Source organism: Microtus pennsylvanicus, chromosome 3, assembly GCF_037038515.1.
Source record: "Microtus pennsylvanicus isolate mMicPen1 chromosome 3, mMicPen1.hap1, whole genome shotgun sequence".
In the NCBI taxonomy this organism is placed as follows: domain Eukaryota; kingdom Metazoa; phylum Chordata; class Mammalia; order Rodentia; family Cricetidae; genus Microtus; species Microtus pennsylvanicus.
This window is the reverse complement of record NC_134581.1, coordinates 140642054-140660583: the sequence shown is the minus strand read 5'-3', so window position 1 is coordinate 140660583 and position 18530 is coordinate 140642054. Positions and strand designations below refer to the sequence as shown.

Below are 18530 nucleotides of genomic sequence, written 5' to 3'. Positions count from 1 at the left end.
ATTGTAACACAGGAGCTTGGTGACTCGGCTGGGGGAACCCAAAGAAGCATGAGTGCAGAGGCCCGGGGCACCCCAGCAGTTTATGGTTTCTAGGTTTTCTGAAGCCCCCCAGAAGAACAGAAAGATTGGGGAGTATGGCTACTCAGGGCAGAGGCAGGGGTAGTGGTCAACAGTACCTAAAGTGGGCCCACTCCCTTCTACTTTCCTTAGCAGGAGAGACTAGGGACCGAGGGTGGGAAGACATAGGGAAGAATGAAGGTCCTCTGTTTCTCCAGGGTCTTCTACCTCGAGGTAAAAGAGCTGGGAAGGCAGAGGTTAGAAAAGGTTCGTTCTGGATTCCAACTCAGTCCGCGGGTCTGGGTGACCTTGGGGTGTCCCTTTCCCCACCCGGCCTCAGTGTCCCCGCAGGGGGTGAGCTGGGGAAAACCAGTAGAGGCAGGGCCCGGGTGGGAGCAGGACCGCCCACTGCGGCGGGCCAAGACCTCCCGAGCCGGCAGGGGCTGCGCGCAGGGCTCCTCCCCCGGGGCGGGGGTCGTGGCGCCGGCAGCTGGTGGCCTCGCAGCTGCACCCTCAGCACCTGCCGCCGCCAGACGGCGCGGGCGCAGCCGGGCCGGCGTCTCTCCCCCCCCCTTCGGCTGCAGCGGCGGCGCGGGAGGCGGAGCCGGAGCCGAGCCCGAGCCGAGCCGCTGCCCGAGCCCGGCCCGCTACCGTGGCCGCCGCTGGGCGGGGCGCCCCTGTCACTGCTCCCGCCGGCTCCGCGTGCGCGCGGCGGCGCCTCCTCTGCAGGTAAGGGCGAGGCCCCCGCGCCGCTGCAAAGTTTTGGGGAGGTCCTGAGTCCCCACATTCCAGGCCTGCGCCTCCGGGAGCTACCCCTTGGCTTCTTCCGCGCCGCCCTCCACGCTGTCCTCCCGGGTGACCCGCGCCGCTCCTCATGTCCTCACTCCCAGCGCCCGTGGCTTGGCCGCCGGCTTACTTGGGACCTGCAACAGCTAACTTTGTATCTGGGATCTGTGTGCCTTAAGTTTCCTAGGTCTGCACGGTGTAGTTAGTGGGAGGAGCACCCAGCCGGGAGGCAGACCTGGGTTCAGGTGCGGTCGCTGCAGCCAGTGCCAACTTTCTGAGTGACCTCAGATGAGCCCTTCCTGTCCTCTCTCGACGGCCACATCTGGATCAGAGTGGGTTGAGCTGTTCGCCAGGGCGATCAGCTGAAGCGTCATGTTCTGTCCGTATTGCTCTGTTTTGAGTGGAGGGGCACCCAGAGAGTGTTTCAGCTCCAGGGCTCATAGGGGCATGGAGAGAAAGGTTGGAGACATCCAGAAGTCAGTATTGGGGGAAGGGGATCACGTCACTAACCCGCAGCAGCCTTGACTGAGCTTTAGGATGGGTGTGGTGACAGCCTCTGGGACTGGAGGTGCTCTAAGGGCTAGGTGTCCTGGAACGGTCTAGGCTGTGTGACCTTGGGCGAGTCCACCGATTTTGGCAGGTTTTGGTGCCTTTCTAACAGAGGGTGGAAGTAGTGATCATTGAGTGTACATTGAGATAGATTAACTATAAGGTCTACAGAGGGGGATTCTCTGAGCTCTGCTATGGAGGGTCAGTTTGGGTGGAGCCATTAATTCATCAAGAATCTATCCAGCACTTATAAATTGGTGTTTGGAAGATGAGGGAAGCATTTGGAGTTTACTCCAGGAGTCTCAAAATAGAGTGGCAAGGGTTGGTGAAAGCGCGCCTTGCCTCCTCTAGTGCATTGGCCCATCATAAAATATTCAAAGGCATAATGATTTGTTTTTAAAGTGGCTTATAGATCAGGAAATGTTTCTGTTTGTGAGGCGGTTATTTTTTGCAAAAACCTCACAAAATTGAGGGAGGAAGATAATGCACTCTTGTAGGGCCCTGAAGGTTGCTTAGGGAGGTTTATTTCCAGCCTAAGTTGAGGTTGGGATGCTTTATAATGCAGGACATGGAGACTCAGTCTAAACCAGGAGCCCCCTGGTGGGTGTGGCCTGCCCAGGGAGCTGAAGAGAGCCACAGTTCAGAAAGGACAGGTCCTGACTTCCAAGACCGATGAATTCTGGTGCAGCCAGAGCAAAGCTGAGAATGAGATACGGGACCCTGTGTGGAGGAAGGCGAGCATTGTCTCTTTGCCCAGTGTCTTGTACTGCAATTAGTCTCTCCCCCAGTGAGAGGCATCTCATGGAAGCAATTTTACTTGATTTCGTCCCTAGACATCCTGGTTTTGGGTTTCAAGCTTGAGGAAGTCAGAAGGCTGGGGGATGCGCTTTGTGCCTGGGTGGGGTTGTGATACCTAAGCTTGCCTTTCCCGAGTGATATTCTTTTTTTTTTTTTTTTTAAATATTTATTTATTTATTATATATACAGTATTGTCAGTATTCTGTTTGCATGTGTGCCTGCAGGCCAGAAGAGGGCACCAGATCTCCTTATGGATGGTTGTGAGCCACCATGTGGTTGCTGGGAATTGAACTCAGGACCTTTGGAAGAGCAGTCAGTGCTCTTAACCTCTGAGCCATCTCTCCAGCCCCCCGAGTGATATTCTTGAGTTTGAGACTAATTAGAGCCCTTTTATTCCCCAGAGGCATTCAGACTCCAGCTTGACTTCCCTTTCTTAATCCTCTAGTGCTTGGGACTCAGGTACTTTCTTACCAGTCCTTGGGAAGAAATGAGAATTCCTGACGGGTTCTCTCACCGCACCAGCTGAGGTTCTTGGGAGGTGTGCAGAATTCCACCATGGGGCTTCTGGCCTCTTTCAGCTGGGGCTTGTGAAAGTGGACTGTGAATTCGAGCTGGAGGGTGGGGGAGCCCGACTGCAGGAAGGTGGAGGGAGGGGGAGGATCGCAACAGGTGGATAAGGGGGGCCATTTTTTTTTTTTTGGTTTTTTCGAGACAGGGTTTCTCTGTGGTTTTGGAGCCTGTCCTGGAACTAGCTCTTGTTGACCAGGCTGGTCTCGAACTCACAGAGATCCGCCTGCCCCTGCCTCCCAAGTGCTGGGATTAAAGGAGTGTGCCACCACCGCCCGGCAAGGGAGGCCATTTTTAAGGCAAGGACTGGGATGATCACAGGAGAGCAAGGGTCAGGTCATGGAAGAGCAGGGAGCCTTGCGAAAGCAGGCAGAGCCCTGTGAAAGCAGAGGACGGTGGGAAGTGTGTCGGTCTCCCCCGGCTGTGGGATTTGGGTCCTCTGAGTCTTGATTTTTCTCCTTTGTCAAAGGAGAATAAAGCCGATCACCAAATGCACCAGATAGATCATATGTAAAAGCTACAAGCATGGTGTTTGTATGTAATAGGTGTTTGGTCAGAGTTGGTACCTTTTTTAGCATGGTCACAGGCAGCGGGTTCAGTGTGTTGCTGTGCGTTGGTGGGATATAAAAATGGTGTCTTTGAGCTCGTACATTGGTGTAGAACCTGTCTCCCAGGGTAGAGCTCCGGTGACAGTGTGTTCCTTCTCAGGGAGCCTCCTGATCCCAGAGACAGGCGCTTGGTATCTGGAGGGGCCTCAGATCTGATAGGGATGTCCACAGCTTCCAGTGTCCTGCAGATAGGGAAGGTGGTGGAGGCTACAGATAGAGATGGATTAATCAGAAGCCTCAATCCCTGCCCTCCCACAAGCTTATCACTGTGTGCTCAAGGACCCAGGCAGGAGGATTTGACAGTCAGTTGTGACAGCAGTTTTGTCCCTAAATGCCGGGAGCTGGGCCCTGGCTCCCTTCTGCTTTTGTGTAGGATGCTGAGCATTGACAGTGATCAGAGAAGAACAGAAGAGGGTGAAGACCAGCACTCAGTACACAGCACAACAGAGCGTCCGCCACAGTCTCTCCCTTCCTCATTCAGCAGTTATTCATAGGCTGGCTGCTGTGAACCAGAGAATTGGTCTAGGATAACAAAAGGCAAGGTCTCTCTGCCTTAGCGAAGATTATGTTCTGCTTAGAGAAACGGAAAAAAAACAGCTATATACTCAATTAAGGCAAATAAAGGTTGTGCTGGGAGGGCAATGTGAGAGAAAGTGATAGGCACAAAGCATGGGACTTTAGGGCCACTTGTCTGGGTCTCTCAATACTACAGCAAAGGAGCTAGGAAGGGCTGGGCTAAAGCTTCTTGGAAGAGAATACAGATTTGGGCCACACTACCTGGATTCGTATTCTTGTTCTGCATGTATGCTACCTTTAGGTTATTTAGTATTCAAAAATCTATTTGTTGTGTGTGTGTGTGCACAAGTGCGTGCCACAGTGCATGCGTGGAAGCCAGAGGACAACTTGTGGAAGTTGGTTCTTTCCTTCACCACCTGGGAATTGAACTCCGGTTGTCAGGCGTGGTGGCTGGAGCCAACTCACCACCTCCAGGTTATTTGAGCTTTTGAGATTCTATTTCCTAATTTGCATTCTAGAGAGAGTGTTGTACCTACTTGATAAGGCTGTTGGGAGACTTAAATGTGTTGATACCTGGAAGGTACTTAGAAGAGGGGCTCTCCAGGTAAAGGCCTGTGCTACCAAGCCTGTTCCCAGGGCCCACATGGTAGAAAGAGAGAACCAGCTCCCAAAAGTTGTCTCTGACTGCCATGTGCATGCCTCAATGTATTTACACATGTGTGTGCACACACAAATAAATCATTTATTTTATGTGTTATATATATATATATATATAGATATGATTTATGTATATGAGTATTTTGTGTTGATGTATCTATGTCTGTGTAGCATGTGTCTGCCTGGTGCCCTTAGGTCAGAAGAGGGCATTGGGTCCCCTGGAACTGGAATTGTGGAAGGTTGGGAGCTACCATGTGGATGCTGGGAATTGAACCCCAGTTCTCTTCAAGAGTATCGAGTGCTCTTAACTGCTGAGCCATCATCTCTCTAACCCCTAATTTAAAAAGAGCCCTCAGAAGAGTGGCATGTATGTGATAAACACCAAATAAAAGGGAATAAGGACCATTCCAGGTAGAGGGACCATCCAGTCCCAAAGCCTGGCGGTCTCAGCGTGTTGAGGGATAAGACAGGCTGTCTGCACAGCTGACGTTCCCACAGTTACTGAGCATGTTCTGGACCAAGCTTCTGGACCTGCAGTGGAGGACCATTCAGGAGTTAAGGAGAGGAGTCACCAGGTCGCAGCGGCTGCTGCTGCTGTGCTTGGGGAATGGCGTGGTCAGTTGACATTCTTCAGACTCTCCCGTCCTCTCCCCTTCTGTTGTCCTCCCCTCTCTTGCCCCTCTTTCTTTTCTCTTACGGCCTCCCTTTCTTTCCCTTCCTTCCTCTCCTCCCTATTTCTCTTCCATTCTCACCATAAGCCCCTCAGAGTAGTGCCCTTTGGTTGCTTCCTGATGAAGGAAGGGAAGACTTGAGTGGGGTTGCTTGCCTGGCAATACCAACCCTGATACCAGATCGCTGACCCTGCTTTCTGGCCGTAGGATGGCCATTAACCTCCTCTTCCTCCCAGGCTGGAGACTCCCAGCAGGAGAGGATGGTAGGCTGTTGCTTTGAAGATAATCATCTAGGACCTTATCTCTTGATTGTTCTCTCTTTGTTGTGGTCACCAGTCACCACGCCCTTCCAAAACTTCCAAAGTCTCAAACTTCCCATATTTCCAGTCTCTCTCTCTCTCTCTCTCTCTCTCTCTCTCTCTCTCTCTCTCTCTCTGAATATCAGGTTTCTTCCTAAAGTGTGCCTCTGATCATTTCTCATAGACTTCTTTGGATGTTGTGTGTGTTGATGTGTTGGAAGTTCAAAGTCCCCCAGCCTTGTAGACATGACGTAAACCCTTCCCCTTCACCCTCTTAGTCCCTGATCCCTTGTCTCTAGGCCTTTTCCGCGCTTACCTGGTGTCTGCCAAACACATGCCTAGCCTTAGGGGGCTTGACTCGTCCTACCCCTCAGGGAGCTCAGGGAGCGGCCACCTTCTCCGAGGTGTTCCTCAATCGCTGTTCGCACTGCCCTTGGTTGCTAGGTTTTGTGTCTGGTCGCCTCTGCTTGTAGAGAGAGCCCACAGGAAGCCCCCAGAATGGCAGCTGCAGTGTCCCACTTCTCCCCACCCAACCCTGCTGTTGCGAAGCCTGGCTGTCTGTCAACACACATGCTGTTCAAGACTGACGAAAGCCTGCGATTTTCCTGAGATCAGAGGTGACTTGAGTGAAGCCAGAAGCGTGCTGCTGCTGCTGCTGTTGCTGCTGCTGCTGCAAGGGTTGCATGTAGTCCTCTGCTGAACTCTTGCAGTTTTCCCATCTCTAAATTAGGGCCTTATTGGGTAGAGAGTTGATGCAGCCTCAAAATTAAGGAATTTTGAATTTAGCTTTTCAATGTGACTACGCTAAATAAACATGTCGTGCGTGGTTGAGCCTTCACTCCTTGAACAATATTATGAAAAGTGTTCTTTTAAAAAATTATTTATTATTGTGTATGTGGGGGGGATAGCTAAATTACCGAGTTTTCCCAGTCCTCACCCCACTGAGCCATTTTGCCAGCCCATAAAAAACATTTTTTACTATACCAAGAAAAGTCTGAGCCAGTAATCTTTCAGGTATCATCCACGCCCATCTGCTCAGCGCCATCCAAGCCGCAGTTTTGATGCATGTATGCTGCTGTAGTTTTCCTAGAGTCTAATGCAGACAGCGAGTAGATGCTCGCAAGCAGCAGCAGTAGCAGCTTGTGTTTGTTTGGGTGAGTATAGATCCCTTTTTGCAGCTCTGCAAACAGGATGGTTTGTTTTGCTTTGTTTCTAGATTAACTCTCTGCCTGAGGGACAGTGAGAAGCCTGGTGTGGCGTTCTGCCAGTGGATGGGAAGCTGTAGCTATTATTTCACTGACATGACATGATGTTTGCAGGGACTCATCTGATATTTGTGGTGGTTAAAAAGGGTTCAGGCTGCCAACCAGTTAGTGGGCCAGCTGACGAGTGATGATGGGTGGCCTCAGTGAGGGTTCTTTGGGGGAGAGAACACCCCCACCCGTCTCACTTACACACACAAACACATTCACATACACATTCACACACACATACACACACACACACACATACACACACACACACCACACACACACACACCACAGCACACACACTCACACACACAAACACATTCACATACACATTCACACACACATACACACACACACATACTCTCTCTCACACACACATACACACACAGACACACCACAACACACACACTCACACACACAAACACATTCACATACACATTCACACACACACACACATACACACACCACACACACAAACACATTCACATACACATTCACACACACATACACACACACACATACTCTCTCTCACACACACATACACACACACTACACACAGACACACCACAACACACACACTCACACACACAAACACATTCACATACACATTCACACACACACACATACTCTCTCTCTCACACACACACACATACTCTCTCACACACACACATACACACACACATACACACACACAGACACACCACAACACACACTCACACACACAAACACATTCACATACACATTCACACACACAGACACACACACACAGACACAGGCTTGAAAAGAGGTGGCAGTAAAGATGAAAGTGTATTCTTTTAACCTCTCTTGAGGAATGATCTAAGAACCCAGCAGTTTCTGTAAAAGGGCAACATGGCAAATCTTCAAAAATCCTGAATGGAAGGAGCTTCAGAGGAATTCATCCGGATGTAACAGCACTCCTCTTTCTGAGATTTTGACTTAAGAGAAGACAGATGTGCAAGCAGATGAAAAATGCTCTACTTCCCGTCCACAGCATCCAGAATATGGACCGGGTGTAGGCCACAGCCTCTTAACCTTTCCTAACAACCCACCCCCGACCCAAACACCCACCCCAAGTCTAATTCGGACATCGATATGTTAAGGTGGTGAGTTGCTTCTTTGCTGTGTTCTTAGTTGCAAATACAGAGTTCAAAATGATAGTCTACAGCCGCACTACCCTGAATGCACATGAACTCACCTTAGAAGCTAAGGAGGGTCAGGCCTGGTTAGTACGTGGATAATAGAATTCAAAAGGACGCGAAAGAAGAAGCAATTATCGAAGATGGATGTTCTTTATTTCCTCTTAAGATAACCGAGCTGTTACCTGGAGTCTGTGTTCTCTCTGCTTTTCCTGGGAAAAGAACATCAAACTCGGCTGCGCAAGGCTCCCAGGCACCTGCTCAAGTGCTGTTTGTTGGCTGCTGGTCAGGTTGGAAGCCATGTCTGTCTGCAGCTCATGCCTTTCCGCCTTCTTCCTCTCTGGGGTCAGGGAATGTTGTTTTTTTTTTTTTTTTTTTTTTTTTTGGTTTTTTCGAGACAGGGTTTCTCTGTGGCTTTGGAGCCTGTCCTGGAACTAGCTCTGTAGACCAGGCTGGTCTCGAACTCACTGAGATCCGACTGCCTCTGCCTCCCGAGTGCTGGGATTAAAGGCATGCGCCACCACCGCCCGGCTCAGGGAATGTTTTTTGTATATGGGGCAGTATATGAGTGTTTCTGGGGAGTTTCTCTGTTTAATTTTTTACAAAAGTCATGTAATAATAAAAGTGAGAATATGCTTTATGCCAAAAACCTAAATTCACACAAACTTTAAGGATATTTTAGCTATGGGTCACAGACACCAAGGACTGCCAGCTGGTGAAGTCCACCCTTTGCCTGGTGCAGGAACTGGCCTAGCATACCCAGCGATCTGCTTGGGCCTGACCTTCCTCCAGTCACTCTGATCTCACCCTTAGTCGACTCTGATTATTAGGAAGTTTTTTTGTTAATGCTGAGCCAAAAACCATCCTTGGGCAATGGACGCCCAATTGCCTTGATTCTGCTCTTTGAGCCTCCCCACCCCAACTCCCACATCTATTTCTTCATTCCTACAATAGCTGTGTAAGACATTTAGACATGCAGAGTCTGGGATCAGGTCCCCAAGTCTTCATTTCTCCAGGCAAAGTATATTAGCTTCTCTGGTGTCCCGAAAGGACTAAGCCAGGGCGCAGCTGTGCAGGGGTCTGCTCAGCCCAGGTGCAGGGTTACTCACCTTACTTCAGGGTCTGTTTTTGTGTTGTTATAGTTGGAATTAGAGTCAGGGCCTGGCTTACAGCAACCCCAGCAAGCAAGGCTCAGCCACCTGTCCTGAGACTCTAATTACAGAGATAAGGGACTGGGAAAAGCAGAGAGAATTATTTGATATAAATTGGTCCAGTGACCCTTTGTCCCAAGACCATCATTGGAACACTGACGTGGGCTTTCGGCTTAAACAAAGGAAGAACTGGGGCAAAGGGCAAGAGGTATGTGTAGTTAAGTAAGCCTGGTTTAGGTATGGTTTCAGTGGTCATAGCTTTGGTCTTGCAAGGGTGTCCAAAGAACTTCATATTGATTGAAAGGACAAGTTGTGTGCTCCACGGTGTGGCCCCGCCCTCGTGGATCATGTCCTCAATTGGGAGGTAGATTGTCCCTTGAAGTTCTCTTAATCCAATTTAACTCTAAAGGAAAAAAGATCAATGACTTACCTCCAACCTTTTACCCCCTAAAGGGGGACATTCCTTGGGTGATTTACACACAGACCTTCTCCCACTAAGCAAGTGACCCACAGTAAATGAGACACAGACCCAAAATGAAGGACTTTCTCCTGCTTTTAGCATCTTGTGGGCTCGAGAGGAGCCCATGTGGCTGACTCTCTGGGCTCAGCCTTCTCTGACTGCTTCTGAGGAGCTGTATTAGTTACCTGTGGATGCTGTAACTCCACCACACCGTGGCTTTTAAAGCTGTGGAGATCCACAGAAGGTTCCAAATGCAAAATCAAGATGTTGGTGTTGCTGTCTTCTGTGTGGAGGAGGCAGAGGCAGAAGTGGGGGTGGAGCAACCTTCCTTGCCTTTTCAACTTATGGAGGCTGTTGTGTTTCTTCTTGGAAGAATCTTATTGTTTTTGCTTTTGTTTTCTTGAGACAATGCTTCTCTGTGTAACCCTGGCTGTACGGGAACTCACTCTGTAGACCAGGCCAGTCTTGAACTCACAGAGGTCTGCCTGCCTCAGCCTCCTAGTGCTGGGATTAAAGGTCTGGCCACCACCGCCTGGCTGCTGTAGTTCTTGACTTGGCTCCCGTTTCTGCCTTCTTGACATCTGCTTTCTGTGTCCGATCTCTCAGCTTTGCTCTTAGAAGGACACTCATGATGCATCTACCTGGACATTACAGGTAAACTGTTCAACTAAAGCCCAGTAACAGAATTCTGTGTCGACGAAAAAAGACCTTTTGTTCCCAAATAAGAGAATATTACAGATTCCTTATTTTCAGATTTGCATAGATATTTCTTCTAGGGGATGCAGATTTTACTCAGCTCTTGGCTTACATTCTTTTGTTTAGGAATTTTTTAATTTATTTATTTATACAGCATCCTGCCTGTAGGTCAGAAGAGGGCACTAGATCTCATTATAGGTGGTTGTGAGCCACCACATAGTTGCTGGGAATTGAACTCAGGACTTCAGGAAGAACAGTCAGTGCTCTTAACCACTGAGCCATCTCTCCAGCCCCCTGTTTAGGAAATTTTTAAATTACATTGTGTGTGTTATCTGCATGAGGCTGTACCACGTGCATATCATACCTGGTGCCCTCTGTGAGCCACCATGGTGGTGCTAGGAATTGAACCCAGGTCCCCTGGAAGAGCTGCCAGTGCTCTTAATCACAGAGTCATCTCTCCAGCCCCCTGGTGGATATATGGTGGGATTGCTATGTAGACCAGGCTAGCCTCAAAGTTTTTGTCTCCTGTCCTGACTCAGCCTCCTGATGCTGAGATTATAGGAATGTCCCAACACACCAACCCTGTCCTTTCTGTTCCCATGTTTTCATTCTTTCCTTTGATTCAGCAACCTGGCTGCTCTTCTACTGGGTGCCTGTGCTCTTCTGATATCCATCTCCCTGTTTGGGGGTTGGGGGTGTGGCCTCTGAGGATGAGGCTGCCCAGAGAAGTGCAGGTCTTTCTGGTCCGTGCCCTCATTTCACCAGCGTGCTTGAGCTTGTCCGTGGAGTTTTATCAATGGGAAGAGGCTGCTGCTGTTCAAATATTCATCAGCAGTTCTTAGACGCACAGACGTCCCCCAGTGAGCATGCTCTGATGGAAGAGACAGGTTGGAGGAATCTATGTCCTTGTACTTTTTTCCCCCCAATTTAGTCGTTATTGAACTTGTAGAAGATCATTTGTTTTCTCGGGGCCCAAATACATATCTATTTCTATAAAACAAAGCAAAACAAAAAAGCAAAACCAGGAAGTGTTTGTTGGCAACTCCAAAAAGAGTGTTGTTGTGTGAAAACTCCTTCCCCCTTCAACACACTTCATGCAAAGCCCTATGGTCTTTTAAACGTGATTCACAGTCTGCTGCTGGCTTCTGTCTAGAGCACCCAAAAGCCTTGGGGCGAGCAGGAGAGGTGGGTTTTATATGCAGTTAGCAGAGCTGGGGGAGGCTATAATCTGAAGAGCTCCAGATTCTGCTCAGCACTGTCCCCTTTGCGCCCAAGGTTGCAGCCTCACCTCTGCCCAAAGCACCCTCCAAGGCTGCTACTCCATCCTCAGTTCACCAGGCAGGAAGCAGAGGAGGGAGAGAGAGGAGGCAGATGAATCATTCAAGTGCCTGCTGCACCTGATGCGACAGTCATTTGGCTCTGGGCAAGGTGCGATACAGAGACCCTTGGGCATGCGCTGGGGGAAGATCTCGAGAGGCTTCCAGAAGGGACTGGCATTTAAACCAAGCCTCCATGGGTGAGTAAGACAGAGAGAGAAGCAAAGCAGAACTACTACAGCCTCACCAGGGACCCAGCCTGATGTCCAGGGCCCATGGGTAGATGCCCAGGGGCCAGGGTAATGTGCAGGGGCCAGGATTATGGGCCATAGCTGGGTCATAAGAATCTCAGGTTTGAAGGAGGCCTTTGGCTCACATGGCAAGAAAGCTGTTCTCGGGGAGCTGTTTGGAGCCCAAAGGGCTGGATAGGAGCAGGGCAGAGATCTCTTCTGGTTTGGCTTGATGGTTCTAGAGGATGAGGACTTTCCATCTTGACAAGGCTTGTCTGTTGTAGCTGCTCTGAGACGGCTTCATTTTACCTGTGTCTGGGATGGGTTGCCTTTACAGGGCAGAGGGAGCCTCCCCTTCTGCCCCTTCCCAATTCAAGATGACACTCCCAGAATTGCTTGGTCATGGGGGATTTCTATAAACCCTGTACCATTTGAGGGGACCTTCTCCCAGGTAGACACTGAGCCCTGCAGGACACAGGCTCACCAACTGTGTTCATTGAAGCAATGAATGAGTGAATGCTGGTGCCTGTGACTGCTGGCCCAGCTGCATCTGCCTGGCTTCCTGCCATTCCATGGCTCATTTTATGGCCACCAGGTATGTGGGCCTCTGGGGTTTTGTGAGGTATACCTGCTCCTGGAGTCAGTTTGCCCTGTCAAGCAAGTGCTGGCAAGAACTCAGGTGGTACTTAACTGCTCCAGCCTCTCAGAGATGGAGAAACCTCAGCCTGGCTTCCAGCTTTCTGAACTATGCCTTGTTGTCCCTGTCATGGCCATGTGGTCCAGCTGGCTCCTCTTAGGGCCCCTTAGTCTTCATACTGGAGTCTGGAGGTCTGTGTGATCCAGGGGAAAGTGTGTGTGTGTGTGTGTGTGTGTGTGTGTGTGTGTGTGTGGACTTTTTACTCCATCAGGCCAGGTTTTTCAGGCTTGATGCACCAGTACCTACTGTTTAGTTGCTCATTCATCTGATTATCAGGGCATGTTACAACTATAATAAAGAAGAGTCAGTAAATTCTCATCTCCCTCTTCTATTTGAAGAGCTGTCATGGAGAAGAGAGACAAGACTTGTTTGGTTGGCAGGGCATGGTGGCACATGCCCAGGCTCCTGATTTTTCAAGCCCAAAGCATTGGTGATATTTTTGGGTTTTATTCTTTGTGTTTGTTTTGTTTTCTGAGATAGTAGCCCTGTTCATCATTCATTTTATGGTCATCATTGTTCATTCATTGCTTCAATCAACACAGTTCGCTGAGCTTGTGCCCTGGGGGGCTCAGCTTCTAGCTCCCAGAATGAGCTAGGAGGGCTTGGCACCTACCTGGGAGAAGGTCCCAGGAAAAATGGGACAGGTGATATAGAAATTCCCTTGTGACCAAGCAATTCTGGGAATGTCCTGTAGTTTTCTACGTAGCCCTGACTGTCCTGGAACTGGCTCTGTAGACCAGGCTGGCCTTGAACTCACAGGCCCTCCCAGATGCTTGGATCTTCTTCTTTCACCAGTGGGCTGTCACCAACTTCTGCGAATCTGGAGGATGCTTCCGTGTCTGGGCCCGGGTGACTTCTGGTCCTTGTAGCTTGCAGTGTTTGAGGCTGCATTTAATGCCTCAACACAGGTTGCTAATCCACTGCCCAGAGAGTTCTTCTAGGCTTGAGAAACTTAGCCTGAGGATCTCTATAGTAGAGATGAATTCCTACTCCAGGGAATCTGATGAACTTGGAGAATGCTCAGCATTTTGGCCCTTGGGGAAGAATTATCTAGACCTGTTTGCTGCCTTCAGGAAAACACAGATGGGAAAGGATTAAATTTTTGCCCTGAATTGGAATTGTCAGTGTGGAAAATCCCAGGGGAGATGGCTTGTGTTAGGGGCCTTTCTTCTTCTGACTTTCTGCAAAGGGAAAAAAATTCAAATCTCTAGAATTGATTGACCTTTGTGTGCAGAGGCTCTTGGGATGTGCAGTTCGGTTGGACAAGTGCAGCTGTGTGCCTGAGAACCGGCTGTGTAGATGCAAAATTCACACCTGAGGAAAATTACTCCACCCTTTAATACGATTGTGCTCGGAAACTAATTTTCAAAGACAGTTTCAATTTTCCCAGCTGTCTGGGCAACAGATCCATACAGTCTGTGTCCAGGCATCCCCTCTCTTGTATTTATTCTGCTCAGCTTCATTTGGTTAGATTCCCTACACGTTATAGATTGCCTCTGACGTAAGCTCAGGCGGGTGTTGAGAGCTTCAGGGTATGGGAGAATATATCACCAGCCAGCAGTCTTTTCTAGCCAGGCTCCCAAGACTTGTGCCCAAGAGTCGTGGAATAGGCCCTCTGCTCACTGGAGATTGCTGCATAGATTGGTATGCCAGCCAGAATTCCTGCCCCAGGCACTGAGGTCCGGATGGGTGGATGCTGAGGAGGGTTCTGTGGGGAGGGCTCTTAGATGAATCTGCAGCAGAGATGGGCCAGGCGGGGAGCATGAGTCTAAACTAAGATGCTGGGGAAGAGAGTGGACCACAGGCGAGGTACTCAGTACGTTTGGTCCGTGGCTGGTGCTCTAGCAAGCTTCTGGACTTTGCTCTTGCGACACCCCCCCCATCTCCCCTCTTGCTTAGCCCTATTTTTCTTCCCAAGCTCATTACTGACCCTGGCCTGCCTTCTCTCAGCACTTTGGCTATTCTTCTCTCTTAGCACGGTGCTGGTGGCGTCACAAACACCCTGCCTCCCTCCCGAGAGAGATAGCAGGGGGATAAAGAAAGGCTAAATGAAGTGACTGAACTGGCTCACCTGCTGAAACTGAAATGTTTGCCGAGAGAGGCATGGAGGTGAAAATGGTATTCTGGCCCAGAGTGGGGAGACCACTGAGGTGTCCTCGGAGGCGGGAGAAGAGCAGACTGCCAACTTCCTGAGGATAGGAAGCAATTGTAAAAATACTCCGAGGAGTGCGGTAGACACTCAGTGTTTTGGGGACATCTCCAGTAATTAGAGAACTGCAAATAAAAGCACTGACACTCCTGTATTTTTTTTCTTTCTTTCTTTTTAATTTTTTGAGACAGGGTTTCTCTGTGTAACTTTGGAGCCTGTCCTGAAACTCACTTTGTAGACCAGGCTGGTTTCGAACTCATAGAGATCCGCCTGCCTCTGCCTCCCGAGTGCTGAGATTAAAGATGTGTACCACCTCCACCCGGCTCTATTTTCTTATTTTTGAACGTCTCTGTAGCCCGTGCTGGCCTCAAACTGTCTCTGTAGCTAAGGATGACCTTGACTCTCTAATCCTTCTGCCTCCACTTCTCCAGTGTTGGGATTACAGACGTGTGCTGACGTACCTGGTTATACTCAGTGCTTGGGATCAAACCCCAGACCGCGATCATGGTGGACAAGGACCCTACCAACTGGGCTACACCCCCAACAACAATGTTCCCTTTACACGTCTGTCAAATTAAAGGACAGTGAGCATTTGGAGGAAGTGGCTCTCACAGATGAGGGTCTGTCAGCTTTCAAAACTCAGCTGGGGCCGGGCGGTGGTGGCGCACGCCTTTAATCCCAGCACTCGGGAGGCAGAGGCAGGCGGATCTCTGTGAGTTCGAGGCCAGCCTGGTCTACAAGAGCTAGTTCCAGGGCAGGAACCAAAAGCTATAGAGAAACCCTGTCTCGAAAAATCCAAAAAAAAAAAAAAAAAAAAAAACTCAGCTGGGTTTGGTGTACTTGTAATACAAGTACTCAGAGGATGTGTGCGTGTGTCTGTGAGGGTCAGGATTTAATACCATCCTTGACTACATAGCCAATTCAAAGCCAGCTTGGGCTACAAACTGTCTCCCCAAACAAAACCCAACAAAAAGCTTTCTGCACTGGCATGCAGTCTTTCACCCGGTAGGTCAGTCTTAGGACTAACCAGAGTGTATCCGGCAAAGATGTCTGTATCAGCATTGTCTGTAAGACACTGGAGAAGTACCAGGAGTCCAGCAATAGGCCACTGCTTCCTACAGGATGCTTCTACGCATAGGACATTTTAAACTGTTGCAGAATAGCCAAGGCACAGGGGAAGCCAGGTTGTAACTCATCTAAAAGAAAAATTCTCAAGTTATGTTGAAAAATGTGTTTTCAGACAAAAAGGAAGGATAATTAGTACCTTGGAGATTTTAAGAGAATATTTTCTTACTTCTAAAAAGATGAAAATTTTTTCTGCCAGGCACATGTACTGCTCTTCTAATCCGAGAGGGAAGATGATGTTATTTAAGAAGAGCAGAGACACTTTGGGGAACATGGTTTGAGCCCGGGTGCCTTGAAAGCCAGCCCAGCACGTCGTCTGTCTTGCAGATTTCCAGACAGGTAGCGTTTTCGAAGGCAGCGTGGTCCCGGGTCCATTTGTGTGTGTATTTATAGAAGTGAAAGCCTGGGGTGGGGAGGAAATAGATTGATTTTTTTTCCCCTTGAACTTTTGAAATTATTTTCTCCACTCCATTTGTAATTGAACCCGCACAGCTATTCTTATTTCTTCCTTTCTTGAGCGCTACGCTGGGCCTAAAAATATTAACTGGCTTAGGATGTGGGTTTTGCTAAAATAATTCCCCTTGAAGTCGTCATGGATCCTCTCCTGCTTCGAAATGGGACCCCAAGGAAGACTACCCTCTGACATGTATTTTGCCCGTCTACTTGATGTATTTTGACCTTCATTGTCTAGCAACCTTAGACTCTCATGAAGGAGACCAGTCCTGGATGGCTGGGATAATGGGCCCCATCAACCATAGAAGGAAGGGACCCAGGGGCTGCATAGCAGGGCTGGGCACTGTGTGTGGGCAGGTTGATGTGGGAGCCAATCTGTCATCACCTTATCCGTAGAGGTAACATCAGTCTGCAGAAAAGGAGATCAGAGGCGGGGAGTGTCTCGTTAAATATTAATTCTAGTGATGTCTTTCGCCACGCATCTTCAGAGAGTGCCGGGCATTTCACAGACATTACCTCATCATTCATTCTTGGAAGAAGTGTTCTTGGGTGAGAAGTTGATGGCAAGGGTGATGATCCTCTGTGGGGGCAAAGCATAGCAAATATTTTATTGTATTACTTTATTTATATACAAGGTGCTAATTATACTTCCAGACTTTTTATGTATATATATGTCTGTTTTTTCCCCCGCTTTACTAGTGTGTGCATGTGCCTGTGTGTAGGCATGTGCACCCCATGTAGAGGTCAAAGGGCAACTTTCAGGAATTGTTTCTCTCCTCCCATATTGGGATCTAGGGATCAAACTCGGGTCAGCATATATGCCTGGCAAGCGCTTTTACCTGCTGAGCCTTCTCCGTGGCCCAGTTTATTTTGAAACAGGGTGTCCTGTCACCTGGGTAGGCCTTGAACTCACTGTGTATCCAAGACAATGACTTTAAACTTCCGGTCCATTTGCCTCCACCACCGAAGTGTTGGGATTCTAGGCATACCCCACCACCCACAGTTTATGCTGTGCTAGGGATCAAGAACGCTAGGCAAACACCCTTCTGACTGAACTTCATCTCTAGCCCCCTGCTCTCTCTCTCTGAGATAGAGTCTTACTCTGTAGCCTTGGATGTCCAGGAACTCAAAGTCCCCCAGCCTCAGCCTCCCAGAAGGTCACTACATCTGGCCTCCCAAACTGTTAAACTTGGTCAGGACTGGGTAACAATTGATAAAACAAAGCAGAGGTGTTTTTTGTTTTGTTTGATATGCCCTCCTTCTTCAGGGTTGGGCTGCATTCCTCATGAATAAAATGGCCTCCCTGCTCTTCCCCCCACTAACATAGACAGCTGGGGTTATTCTGGGTGTAAAATTTAACCTCCTTGTTCCACACTTAGGATGTTTGTGGATTTGGCATCTCTGTAACCCCTACCCTCATGCTTTAACTCCACTCACACTCCCTTTGTTTCTCTCGCTTGTTTTTTTTTTTGTTGTTGTTTGTTTGTTTGTCTTTTTGTTTTGTTGAGACAGGGTTTCTCTGTGTAGCCCTGGCTGTCCTAGAACTCACTCTGTAGACCAGGCTGGCCTCGAACTCACAGAGATCCCTCTGTCTCTGCCTCCTGAGTGCCGGGATTAAAGACGTGCACCACCATGCCCACTACCCTTTGTTCCTTACCACCTGAACTTTGGGTTTTGAGGATAGCCCAGTGCCTTACCCTAAGTACCTTCTCTTTGCAGTGTCTTTCAGCCCAGCTCTGCAGGACTCTCTGCTATGCTGCAGAGATGGGTCTCTTCCTGCACTGGGTCTCCCTGGCATCTAACTCTACTGTGAGTCCTCATAGACTCCTGGGCTCCCTACCAGCTCTGGGCCTTGCTGCCTTTCACTTTGTGTGTTGGTATCTTGTGTGTGCTCCTTGATGACATTTTCCAGCTGGGTTTTACTGCAGAGGCAGGTTGATGTCTCTCTTAGCACCTTGCATACACTCCATATGTATGTAAGCGTTCACTGAGTACAGCGTGAAATGGCCAGTTTTATGTTGACAGAGGTTTCTGTCCCGCCCAGTCCTGCAGTCGTTAAGTCCCAAAGAATCACACAGAGGTCTACATTAATTATAAACTGGTTGTCCTATTAGCTCAGGCTTCTTATTAACTCTTTTAACTTATATTAGCCCATAATTCTTGTCTATGTTAGCCATGTGGCTTGGTGTCTTTTCCAGTGAGGCAGTCACATCTTGCTTTCTCTGTGGCTGGGTCAAAACAGCAGACTAAAACTTCCCTCTTCCCATAATTCTCATTGACCCGCCTCTACTTCCTGCCTGGCTACTGGCCAACCAGCATTTTATTAAAAATAATACAA

The 18530-nt window shown here is 49.0% G+C and overlaps 1 protein-coding gene across 1 annotated transcript in view; it reads left to right on the top strand.

Annotated features, from left to right (window-relative positions):
• Positions 1 to 656: 656 nt before the first annotated feature.
• Frmpd1 (FERM and PDZ domain containing 1) overlaps positions 657 to 18530 on the top strand; it is a 100008-nt gene continuing 82134 nt past the window's right edge. Inside the window, exon 1 of the mRNA XM_075967299.1 lies at positions 657 to 786. The gene's annotated coding sequence lies outside the window, so the exon portion shown is untranslated. The remainder of the gene's footprint in view (positions 787 to 18530) is intronic.